This window comes from Schistocerca serialis, chromosome 5 (genome assembly GCF_023864345.2).
Source record: "Schistocerca serialis cubense isolate TAMUIC-IGC-003099 chromosome 5, iqSchSeri2.2, whole genome shotgun sequence".
NCBI lineage: Eukaryota > Metazoa > Arthropoda > Insecta > Orthoptera > Acrididae > Schistocerca > Schistocerca serialis.
This window is the reverse complement of record NC_064642.1, coordinates 423832503-423845613: the sequence shown is the minus strand read 5'-3', so window position 1 is coordinate 423845613 and position 13111 is coordinate 423832503.

The window sequence follows — 13111 nt, the reverse complement described above, 5'->3', positions numbered from 1 at the left end:
TTGGTAGAGAGCCGCAACCACGCTATGTTGAGGAGCTGTTGCCACAGCATTTGCGACCACATCACCGTACTTTTGCTGACGAGAGTATTGCATTACTCTGTGTCGTGGGTTTTACGCTTTCGTGATGGCTTATTACAGAATTTTTCACTCTTCTAAATGTCGTTGTCGTTGTAGTGGCGGTCTTCAGTCCAAAGACTAGTTTAATGCAGCTCTCCACGTTACTCTATCCTGTGCAAGCCTCTTAATCTCCGAATAACGACTGCAACCTACATCCTTCTGAATTTCTATACTGTACTCATTGGTTGGTCTCCCTCTACGGTTTTCATCCCCCCCCCCCCCCCACACACACACACTTCACTCCAGAACTAAATTGGTGATCCCTTAAGGGATATCTCAGAACGTATCCTATCAACCGATCCCTTCTTCTAGTCTGGCTGTGCCGCAAATTTCGTTTCTCTCCAGCGATTACGTGATCTAACCCTCTAATCTTCAGCATCCCTCTGCAGCATCACATTTCAAAATCTTCTATTCTCTTCTTGTCTAAACTGCTTATCATCCATGTTTCATTTCTATAATGGATACACTCCAGATACATACTTCCAGAAAAGATTTACTGATACTTGCATCTATATTAGACGTTAACAAATTTGTCTTCTTCAGAAACGCTTTTCTTACCATTGCCAGTCTACAGTTTATATCCTCTCTACTTCGGCCATCGTCATTTATTTTTCTACACTAATAGCAAAACTCATCTACTACTTTAAGCGTATCATTTCCTGTCTAATTCCCTCAGCGTCATCTGATTTAATTCAACAACATCCAATTATCCTCATTTTGCTTTTGTGAATGTTCATCGTCTATTCTCATTTCAAGACGCCGTCCATTCCTTTCAACTCTCTTCCAAGCCCTTTGCTGTCTGACCGAATTACAATGTCACCGGCAAACCTCTAAGTTTGTATTTCTTCTCCTTGCACTTTAATTCCTACTCCAAACTCTTCCTTTGTTTCCTTTACTGTTTGCTCAATACACAGATTGAATAATACCGGAATAGGCTACAAACTTGTCTCACTCCCTTCACAACCACCGCTTCCCTTTCATGCCACTCGAGTCTTCTAACTGCCATCTATTTTTTGTACAAATTACAAACAGCTTATCGCTCCCTGTATTTTATCCCTGCCACCTTTAGAATTTGAAAGAGGTTATTTCACACAACATTGTCAAAGGCTCTCTCTAAGTCTACAAATGCTATAAATGTTGGTTTGCCTTTCCTTAACCCATCCTCTATGGGAAGTTGTAAAGTCAGTATACATTCGCGTGTTCGTGTATTTCTCCAGAATCCAAACTGATGTCTCCCGAGGTCGGGTTCTGCCAGTTTTTCCGTTCTTCTGTAAATAATTCATGTTAGTATTTTGCAGCCGTGACTTATTAAACTGATAGTTCGGTAATTTTCATACCTGTCAGCTCCTGCTCTCTTTGGAATTGGAATTGTATTCTTCTTGAAGTCTGAGGGTGTTTCTTCTGTCCCATATATTTTTCTCACCAGATGGAAGAGTTTTGTAATGGCTGGCTCTCCCCAGGTTGGAACGTTGTCTACTCACGGGGCCTTGCTCCGACTTAGGTCTTTGAGAGCTCTGTCAAATTCTTCACGCAGTATCATATCTTCCATCTCATCTTCATATACGTCCTCTTCCATTTCTATAATATTGTCCTCAACTCCATCTCGCTTGTATAGATTCTCTTTACACTCTTTCCGCCTTTCAGTTTTTCTTTCTTTGTTTAGGACTGGTTTTCCATCTGACCTCTTGATATTCATACAGCTGCTTCTCTGTTCTCCAAAGATCTTTCTTATTTTCTTGTGGGCATTATTTATCTTCCTCTCCTCCCCCCCCCCCCCCTTCCATCTCTCAGGGAAAGGAAAAACTATCTCTGTTGAACCATCGCGGATATGGGGCAGGTGCTGATCAGATATTTACTAAAGAAAAGTCGTCAAGCATCGGTACATTTTCCGAAGTTACTTTTTTTTGGACAACCAGTTTCAGCATCTCATTAACGTCATCTCTATGCCACTATGCACTCCATGTATACGGAATCATATAGATCGATACGTGCACAACTGGAGCTATCGATACCTGGACTCCGTAAACTTTTTGTGGAACTTGACAACAACAGTCCGCAGCTCGTGGTCGTGCGGTAGCTTTCTCGCTTCCCGCGCCCGGGTTTCCGGGTTCGATTCCCGGCGGGGTCAGGGATTTTCTCTGCCTCGTGATGACTGAGTGTTGTGTGCTGTCCTTAGGTTAGTTAGGTTTAAGTAGTTCTAAGTACTAGGGAACTGATGACCATAGATGTTAAGTCCCATAGTGCTCAGAGCCATTGGAACCATTTTTTGACAACAACTGAGCACACTTGCAGTCCTATGAAAATGGTCAAAGATGGTCTTTGGTAGAAAGGAAAAAATTTAATGTAGCCAGACGTCTTTCTTTCAAGAAAGTGATTTAAAAGTCAGTGTTACGCAGGTTTTTGACAGGGTTGGTACTCGAATTATTAGGTTGGTGGATAAGTTCGTAGGGTTTGTGCTTTCCATGTTGAAATACCTGTTGCTATGGGTGTATTTACCGATTGTCTCTTTTTTTTTTAGTTAATGGTTGTTAGTTGAGTTTACATATTGTCATTTCGTCATCTGGAAATGGTGAGTGGAGCTGTGGACGCTATAAAATGGAGTGCCAAATGGAGAAATCGGAACATTACCGACATATTCTTCTGTTAGAGTTCAACAAAGCGGAGACAGTAGCAGAGGCACCCACAAACATTTGCGTCGTGTATGAGGATACTGCCGTTGGACAGAGCACAGCAAGAGAATGGGTTTCTCGTTTTAATGAGGATCTTTTTTACGTTAGTGACTCAACGTTTAGGAAGATCTGTGTTTGATGAAGATCGTTTAAGCGCCTTAATCCACAATGATGCACGTCAGTGTATTCGTGAACTGGCCAAATGTAATGAATTGTAATCATTCCAGCATCGTGCAATATTTGCACGCAGTTGGGAAGGTTCAAAAATCGGGGGTACGGGTACCGCATGCTCGAAGCCAAAATCACAAAAATCAGCGAGCGGCCATATGTGCGCCTCTGCTTGCTCGTCATCAGTCGGCTCCTGAGCAACACCGACCATTCCTATCTGTGTCGTTACTGGCGACGAGAAACGATGTCTTTATGCTCACATAGGGGTCAAAAGGAATGGTTGAGCCGAAGCAAAGCAGTAACGCCCCGTGGAAAACCTTCGCCAATCAACAAAAGATAATGTTATGCATCTGGTGGAACAACGACGTTGTGGTGTACTACGAATTGCTTCCCTCGAGGTGTAACCATCACCGCTGACATTTACTGTCAATGTCTGGGACGTCTTGCAGACGAAGTCCGAGAACAACGACCAGGAAGACTACATGCTGCTCCACAATAATGCGAGCCTGCATTCTGCTAGACTGACAAAAAAACACTGTACAGGAATTGGGATGGGAAGTCATTCCTGGCCCACCTTATTCACCTGATCTTGCGCCCTCAGATTTTTACCTTTTCGGCTCTCTATCGAACAAACTTCAAGGAGCTTCCTTTCCGAATAAAACATGGCTCTTCGCTTCAAAACCAGGTGATTTCTACAGTCGCGGAATCGAAAAGTTATCCCAACGTTGGCAGACTATTGTAAACAGTGAAAGAGAAAATATTACTGATGATAGAGTTTAAATAGTTATTGAATACTTGTACTATGTACATCTGTTGTCTCTGTTAAACTTATGGAAAAACGCTAGCCGGTCGGAGTGGCCGAGCGGTTCTAGGCGCTTCAGTCTGGAACCGCGCGACCGCTGCGGTCGCAGGTTCGAATCCTGCCTCGGGCATGGATGTGTGTAATGTCCTTAGGTTAGTTAGGTTTAAGTAGTTCTAAATTCTAGGGAACTGATGACCTCAGATGTTAAGTCCCATAGTGCTCAGAGCCATTTGAACCTTTTTTTTTTTAGTACTTTTATCCAAGTTTCAAAAGCATCCCGCTACATGCTAGCATTAGAAACATATGAGATATAGACGTCCCAACGTTTAAAATTACGTGTTACTTTGCTGGGACATACGTTTCCCATCAGCCACGAAATGGTTGAAAGTGATACACCGAAGTATCGGTAACTTTACCAATGAAGACTTGGCCGATTACGCGTGTTATATGGGTTCACGGAACGCTACGGAAGGGTGCCGAGACGACGCGACGCTATATTGAGCTGTCACCGCAGCAGCAGCGACCACATCGCCGTACTTTTGGTGACGAGAGTGCTGCATTACTGTTTTTCACTGTTGTGGAGGTATTTTCGCAGAAACAAAGTTAAATGGGGTAAGGGCGCCCTTACCCAGGGGCAAGAGAAGGGCGGCTCACCCACCCTCCCCGCCACTTCGCTCTCAGGAAAACATAGTGTAGTCAGGTGTCTTTTTTTCATGAAAATGATTTAGAATTCTGTGTTACGCAGGTTTTTAACGGTGTCGGAACTGGAATTGTTTTAGAGCTGCTTACAAGACGCCATTCGTCTTCCAAAATAATAAAAATACTCCGTTCTGTGACGGTACGTCACATAAATATTGACATTTTTATAGGTTGTAAGCAGTGAACAATATTGTGAAGTGTTAAGGGTGAACTAAAAATTATTTGTAAGCACTTAACGTATTTTATGAAAATAATTAGTATAAAAGATACAGTTAATGTTCTTAAAAAAACTGATATGCAGCGATAGTTTAAAAGTAGCATCTTTATTTAAAACATGTCTATCAAAATAAAAACGTATCGTTGAGAGATGCGATTTTACGGCCGAGGAGGACAAATGTACTTTATGGTACACACACTGTTTTGTTTCACTATACGGAAGGCAGCCATTGAGCGGCTATACATTTTTTAAGTAAGTTATTCTGTATTCTACTAAAATAAACTGATTATTGTTATCACAAAATGAATTTCTTTGTAATAGTTGACACCTCAAATGATCGCAGTGGCTAATTATTTTTAATAAACATCTTTTTCAGTAATTTGCGATGCGGGAAGCTCATCTTCCGATGCAGCCTCTGGTCGGCCATTATGCGCCGAAGTATTAATTTATTTTTCAAAGTGCTAACAGTAACTGTAAATGCGAGAGATTTCGTTGTAAGAACCTCTCTAAATTGCAACGGATAATTAATTTAACGTTAAAGTTCATTTTTTTAAATTATACAGATTCCATGAGTTCAGTAAGTTTTATCTTGGCCGCTCCACGGCAACAATCGAAAATGTCTCGAGCCTTGCTTTGCAATCAATAAATAGAAATTAACAAAATTACATTCAATTCAGTTAACGGCAACTATATTTTAGTCATCACGTTCAAAATCTAAAGTTGGTACATGAATAACAGCAGCCTTTCAAGAACCCGTTTCACATTTACTTATGCACGTAAGTAAAAGTGATTAGAAAAGGTAATATATCCCTGAGAGAAAGAATCATGCTGAAAAATTAAAATTAAAAATATATATAATTTTTTTATATACAGAGTGTTACAAAAAGGTACGGCTAAACTTTCAGGAAACATTCCTCACACACAAAGAAAGAAAATATGTTATGTGGACATGTGTCCGGAAACGCTTACTTTCCATGTTAGAGCTCATTTTATTACATCTCTTCAAATCACATTAATCATGGATGGAAACACACAGCAACAGAACGTACCAGCGTGACTTCAAACACTTTGTTACGGGAAATGTTCAAAATGTCCTCCGTTAGCGAGGATACATGCATCCACCCTCCGTCGCATGGAATCCCTGATGCGCTGATGCAGCCCTGGAGAATGGCGTATTGTATCACAGCCGTCCACAATACAAGCACGAAGAGTCTCTACATTTGGTACCGGGGTTGCGTAGACAAGAGCTTTCAAATGCCCCCATAAATTAAAGTCAAGAGGGTTGAGGTCAGGAGAGCGTGGAGGCCATGGAATTGGTCCGCCTCTACCAATCCATCGGTCACCGTTCCTGTTGTTGAGAAGCGTACGAACACTTCGACTGAAATGTGCAGGAGCTCCATCGTGCATGAACCACATGTTGTGTCGTACTTGTAAAGGCACATGTTCTAGAAGCACAGGTAGAGTATCCCGTATGAAATCATGATAACATGCTCCATTGAGCGTAGGTGGAAGAACATGGTGCCCAATCAAGACATCACCAACAATGCCTGCCCAAACGTTCACAGAAAATCTGTGATGATGACGTGATTGCACAATTGCATGCGGATTCTCGTCAGCCCACAAATGTTGATTGTGAAAATTTACAATTTGATCACGTTGGAATGAAGCCTCATCCGTAAAGAGAACATTTGCACTGAAATGAGGATTGACACATCGTCGGATGAACCATTCGCAGAAGTGTACCCGTGGAGGCCACTCAGCTGCTGATAGTGCCTGCACACGCTGTACATGGTACGGAAACAACAGGTTCTCCCGTAGCACTCTCCATACAGTGACGTGGTCAACGTTACCTTGTACAGCAGCAACTTCTCTGACGCTGACATTAGGGTTATCGTCAACTGCACGAAGAATTGCCTCGTCCATTGCAGGTGTCCTCGTCGTTCTAGGTCTTCCCCAGTCGCGAGTCATAGGCTGGAATTTTCCGTGCTCCCTAAGACGCCGATCAATTGCTTCGAACGTCTTCCTGTCGGGACACCTTCGTTCTGGAAATCTGTCTCGATACAAACGTACCGCGCCACGGCTACTGCCCCGTGCTAATCCATACATCAGATGGGCATCTGCCAACTCCGCATTTGTAAACATTGCACTGACTGCAAAACCACGTTCGTGATGAACACTAACTTGTTGATGCTACGTACTGATGTGCCTGATGCTAGTGCTGTAGAGCAATGAGTCGCATGTCAACACAAGCATCGAAGTCAACATTACCTTCCTTCAATTGGGCCAACTGGCGGTGAATTGAGGAAGTACAATACATACTGACGAAACTAAAATGAGCTCTAACATGGAAATTAAGCGTTTCCGGACACGTGTCCACATAACATCTTTTCTTTATTTGTGTGTGAGGAATGTTTCCTGAAAGTTTGGCCGTACCTTTTTTGTAACACCCTGTATATGACGTAACAGTGCCCCCAGGTCTAGCCTCCCCCTCTCCCCCTCCCCCCTTAAAAACTATCAGACAGACGCCCTTGAGCCAGATTGCAGGGATCTGATTTTCTCGGCATAATTTTATAGGGCGTGCTCGAGAGACGTGCAGGCTGCGCACCGTGGCGGGACGCAGGTGACGCGGCGTCAGCGGCCAGAAAAGCCGCCGCCCGCCGCCCGCCGCCCGCCGCCCGGCTTCCGCCGCTGCGCCAGCTGAGACGTTTCCGCCCGGCCGCGTCGGCCATCTGCGCCGCCACGCCACGCACGCTGGCGCCACGCCTCATTGCGCGTCGACTCATTGTCTGTCTGGAGACGCCGCAGCCCTGTTTAAAATTCTGTTCCCCTCCGCCGAGCGAGGATTCCATAAAACATCGCACCCGATATTAGGCCCGCAGTGGCCCATTTGCACCGGAGGCCGCCCTGGGACGACGCATTCCTCTCGGGATTGGGACTTGCCGGCGGCACTGCCTCTCTCCTCCTCTACGGCGCAGTCGGAAGGGAACTGCGAGGTCGGCCTCGACGTAACGCGCCAACCTCGAGCCTCCACGAAGCCCTAATAAGTCAAATCGAACGGCAACAACAGATCGGATGTCCTCTCGTCGTTTAAAAACACACACACACACAAAATTTATTCGCGAAGTTAGAATACTATGTAGCAGTTTAGAGTAGATGAATGAGACAGGGCATCTACGGACTGAGATGATGTCCTTGACAATCAAATATGAATCTCGTGCCAGCACATAGACTGTTTCTCTTAAATAACATCATAATGCTATCACTGAACTTAACGTACCTAATGGATGGAATTTGTCATAACTTTCGACTGTATAGAAATATTGATCAAAGCAGCAACCCCACTTCACAACTGCTAAACATGTATGGGAATTGGACATACGTCCTAATCTCCTTCTCTGCCCCTCTCTTTGCACATACATCTCATCCTCCCCCCTCCTCTCTCTCCCTCCCCCCCTCTTTCTCTCTCTGTCTCTCTCTCTCTCTCTCTCTCTATATATATATATAAGGTTCGACAATAAAGTAATGAGACTGATTTTCTTTACAAGATGTGGCAACCTTGCAGGCTTGCGTAGGCACAATATCTTTGACCTTGGTCTATAAGCTGCTTCTAGACCAAGCAGCACATCGATGAAACTGCTCAGTCGTGAGTTGTACTGTAATAACTTAACACGTGTTTGTGTATCTCATCACGGAAATGGAACCACAATGGTATGCCATTTCTTTTTTCGTTAAATTGGGTGAAAACGCGACGACAACTTACAGTAAGCTTCAGAAGGCTTTTGGAAAGGGGGTTGTGTCAAGAGCTCAAGTTTTTCATTGGCATAAAATGTTTAGTGAAGGCAGAACGAATGTTGAAGATGAAGACCGCAGTGGACGACCATCAACCTCACGGATGGATGTCAACTTGGCCAGGGTGCGTGAACTCGTACGATCTGATCGAAGATTATCCGTGAAAATGATTGCAGAAGAACTGAAGATCAATCGAGAAACGGTTCGTCTAATAATAACTGAAGATCCTGGTATTCACCATATATCGCTCTGTGCGACGTTTTCTATTTCCAATAGTAAAAACGGCAGTCAAGGGACACCATTTTCAAACAACACAAGATGTCCAAAAAGTTGTGACGAGGGTCTTGGAGGATATTACAGAAGATAAGTTCCAGAAATGTTACCATCAAAGGCAGAAGCGCTGGAAAAAGTGTGCGCAATCAGAAGGGAACTACTTTGAAGGAGACAACACTAAAATTGACTAAAACGGTAAGCAACATTTTTTTCCACATCAGTCTCATTACTTTTGTGTCGCACCTCGTATATATATATATATATATATATATATATATATATATATATATATATATATATATATATATACTGATAAAAATTTAAACATAAGGGTGATATTTAAGCACAAGATGAACCCAAAGTAATTACAACAAGTTGTCTCCACAAATACAGTACTCTGGCAGCAATAAGATTAACTGCTCATTCAAAATTTCACCAGATACAAACACTGCACATTATCAATAAATGGTAGGGCATTTATCAACAGTCCACAGTGTCTGCTACATGACAGCCGTCTCCCTGTGAAGCCAGGGCCAACTAACACCCCACTGGACAGTCAATGTAATTCTAAAACATAATTTAAAAAACAGGACTTTGACAACTCGGTGCAATAATTCTCCTGTCTATCCCAGTAGGTCTCCTATTAGTTGTACTCCGTCACATATCTACCAAAAATCAATACCACATGCTACTCAAATAATACTGAAACCATTCACTGTGCTGCAAGCAATCAGGGGCACAAGGAACTTACAAGCAGCTAAAGACCCAATACACGTCGTCTGCTTAGATGACCAACCGACCGACCAGAAAATAGTCGATCCCCATGAAATCACAGGCAAGGGAAAAGGTTGCAAGTGAGTCGCCAACTGACAGCTTGTTACCAAGAGGTCACGGCAACATAACGGGCCGCGGTGGCTACACACTTACTATGGAAAACCAATATCCATCAACCTCCAGAGGAACGGAGCCTTTGGTCACCTCCCAAACAAACGGCCAACCGTTGTCCTGACTGCTTCAGCTCGGAGCCCCAACTTCCTCCCAGTGCTGTCCAAACGAGACTCGCACGCCGCGAAAATTCGTCCCGCCGGCCAGCGCCACCGGACGTTCAGAGGACAAACCAAGAGATTAGATTAGATTAGATTTACTTTCATTCTAAACGATCCGTAGTGAAGAGGTCCTCCAGGATGTTAAACATGTCAGAAAAACAACAATACATTGCAAATATTTACAACTAAAACAAATAAGCTAATGTACCATTCCACAGGTCCCAAGTGGAGTGATCGTCATTTTATAATGAACACTATATGAAAGAGTCATTTTACAAATTCTAATGCACTGAGTTTAAAATAAAAAAGTTTTTTTATTTATTTATAAGGTAATAAACGTGTAATACAACTACTATAATACTTATTTACAATAAACATTTTACTGCACTGAAATGGTGCAGAATTTAGATTTTACTTATTTACAATGAACACATTACTGCACTGAAATTGTGCAGAAGTTATATATATAAATCAGTTGGTTTACTGATAAATTCATCAATGGAGTAGAAGGAGTTGAACACCAATAAATCCTTTACGCCTCTCTTAAACTGAATTTCATTGGTTGTTAAGCTTTTTATGGCTGCTGGCAAGTTATTGAAAATGTATTTCCCGAATAATGCACACATTTTTGTACAAGACTAAGTGACTTTAAATCCTTGTGAAGATTATTCTTATTTCTAGTATTGATTCCATGAACTGAGCTCTTGGTTTGAAAAAGCAGTAGTTAGTATCCCTAGTTCCCTAAACAGGCTTCTGCAGGATGTTCTTGAGTTCACACCACATATAACTCCTACTGCACGTTTTTGTACCAGGAAAACTTTATCTTGGCTTGATGAATTACCCCAAAAAATAATCCCATATGACATTATGGAATGAAAGTAAGCATAGTATGCCAGCAGAGAAAATTGCTCATAAGAGAAATCGATACGAGCCAACACAGGTCACATGCAATGCTTGTATGTGTGTATAAATTATTATTATTGCAGAAAAGAAAAAGAGTTAAGTACTTCTACTTACATACCTATCATTCGAGGAATGTTGTCATTCCGCTCAAGCACACACTGAAGAATGGCGTCAGGTCATTTGTCTGGATATCGGTGACTGCAGCATCAACCCACCTTCTTATGGATATATTATTATCTCGAGTGCACCTAGAAACATAAAATGAAGTCTCATAAGCAATGTACGCAAGTGTGTAAAAACACTTATTATTGAAGAAGAGAAAATGAACTACTACTACTGCTTACATATTTGCCCCTCAACGACTAGAAACCGCCATTCCAGAGGGACCCATCCTGGAGAAAGCCGTTGGGCTATTCAGTGGAATCGCCAACGCACATGGACAGGAGGTTGCCTCAACTTCAATCATAGACTGCAGAGTGGATATATTCTAGGAGCGCGCAGTCGCAGGACTGGGCTGGACTCATCAATTTCCATCGCCACAACCACATTGGAAAATTCTATAAGAAAGAGAAAAAGCACTCCTTTAAAAATCGTATTATTATTATTATTATTATTATTCACACAGAGAAAGAGATAAAAAAATATAAAAAGCCCACACTTATGCTAACAAAATTTCGCTGTTAAAGCTTCTGATTCTCCAATTCCAATCCATCCACCGCCCTCTGAAGTGCCAGTTAGCCCCATCAGATCTTCTAGTGTACAGTCCTGCATTAGGATTGATAGCACGTTCTCATCCGCAGCAAAGGAAATTCATCATTAGATTAAAGCTATATACGCAATTAACACATACAAATGTATACTTACATGAGGAAAATATCATAGATTTATACCTGCAGCTTCACCAGAAGCAAATCTAGAGTGTTTGGTAGCCTCTGCAGATGATTCAGACTGGCACTTCATCTCTGCTATCAGCGCTGCTGATGCTTGCTGGTAGTGTTGCATACGCAATGTATAAAAGGGCAATGCATTGGTTGGGCTGTCATTTGTTCTCAGGTAATCCAAGTGAAAAGATTTCTGACTGTATTATGACTGCACGACGGCAATTAACAGACTCTGAACGTGGAATGGTAGTTGGAGCTAGATGCAGGGGAAATTCCATTTCGGAAATCGTTAAGAAATTCAATATTCCATTATCCACAGTCTCAAGAGCGTGCCGAGAATACCAAACTTCAGGCATTACCTTCCAACAGAGACAATGCAGTGGCCAAGGCCCTTCGTTTAACGACAGAGAGCAGCGGCGTTTGCGTAGAGTTGTCAGTCTAACAGACAAGCAACACTGCGTGAAATAACCGCAGATATCAATGTGGGAGATATGGCGAGCGCATCCATTAGGACAGTGCAGCCAAATTTGGAGTTAATAGGCTATGGCAGCAGTCTACCCACTCGAGTGCCTTTGCTAACAGCACGACACTGCCGCAGCACCTCTCCTAGGCTCATAACCATATTGTTTGGACCCTAGACGACTGGAAGACCGTGGCCTGGTCAGATGAGTTCCAATTTCAGTTGGTAAGAGCTGATGGTAGGGTTCGAGGGTGGCACAGACCCAATGAAGCTATGGACCAAAGTTGTCAACACGGCACTGTGCTAGCTGTTGATGGTTTCATAATGGTGTGGACTGTGTTACACGGAATAGACTGGGTCCTCTGGTCAGCTTGTTGGAGACCGCTTGCAGCCATTCATGGGCTACATGTTCCCAAACAACGATGGAATTTTTATTGATGATAATGTATCATGGCTCTTTGCCACAATTTTTCATGATTGGTTTGAGGAACATCCTGGATAATTCGAGCAAATTATTTGTGCCACCCAGATCGCCCAGTGTGAATCCCATCAACCATTTATGGGACATAATCGAGAGGGAATGCCCGCACAAAATCCTGCACCGGCAACACTTCCTCAATTGTGGACATCTATGGAGACAGCAAGGCCATATATATCCACCATGTGATCAAAAGTATCCGGACACCTGGTTGAAAATCACTTACAAGTTCGTGGCGCCCTCCATCTGTACTGCTGGATTCAATACGGTGTTGGCCCACCCTTAGCCTTGATTACAGCTTCCACTCTCATAGGCATTCGTCCAGTCAGGTGCTGGACGGTTTCTTGGGGAATGGCAGTCCACTCTTCACGGAGTGCTGCACAGAGGAGGGTGTCGATGTCGGTCGGTGAGGCCTGGCACGAATTCGGCGCTCCAAAACATCTCAAAGGTGTTTTATAGGATTCAAGTCAGGACTCTGTGCAGGTCAGTCCATTACAGGGATGTTATTGTCGTGTAACCACTCCGCCACAGGCCGTGCATTATGAACAGGTGCTCGATCGTGTTGAAAGATGCAATCGCCATCCCCGAATTGCTCTTCAACAGTGGGAA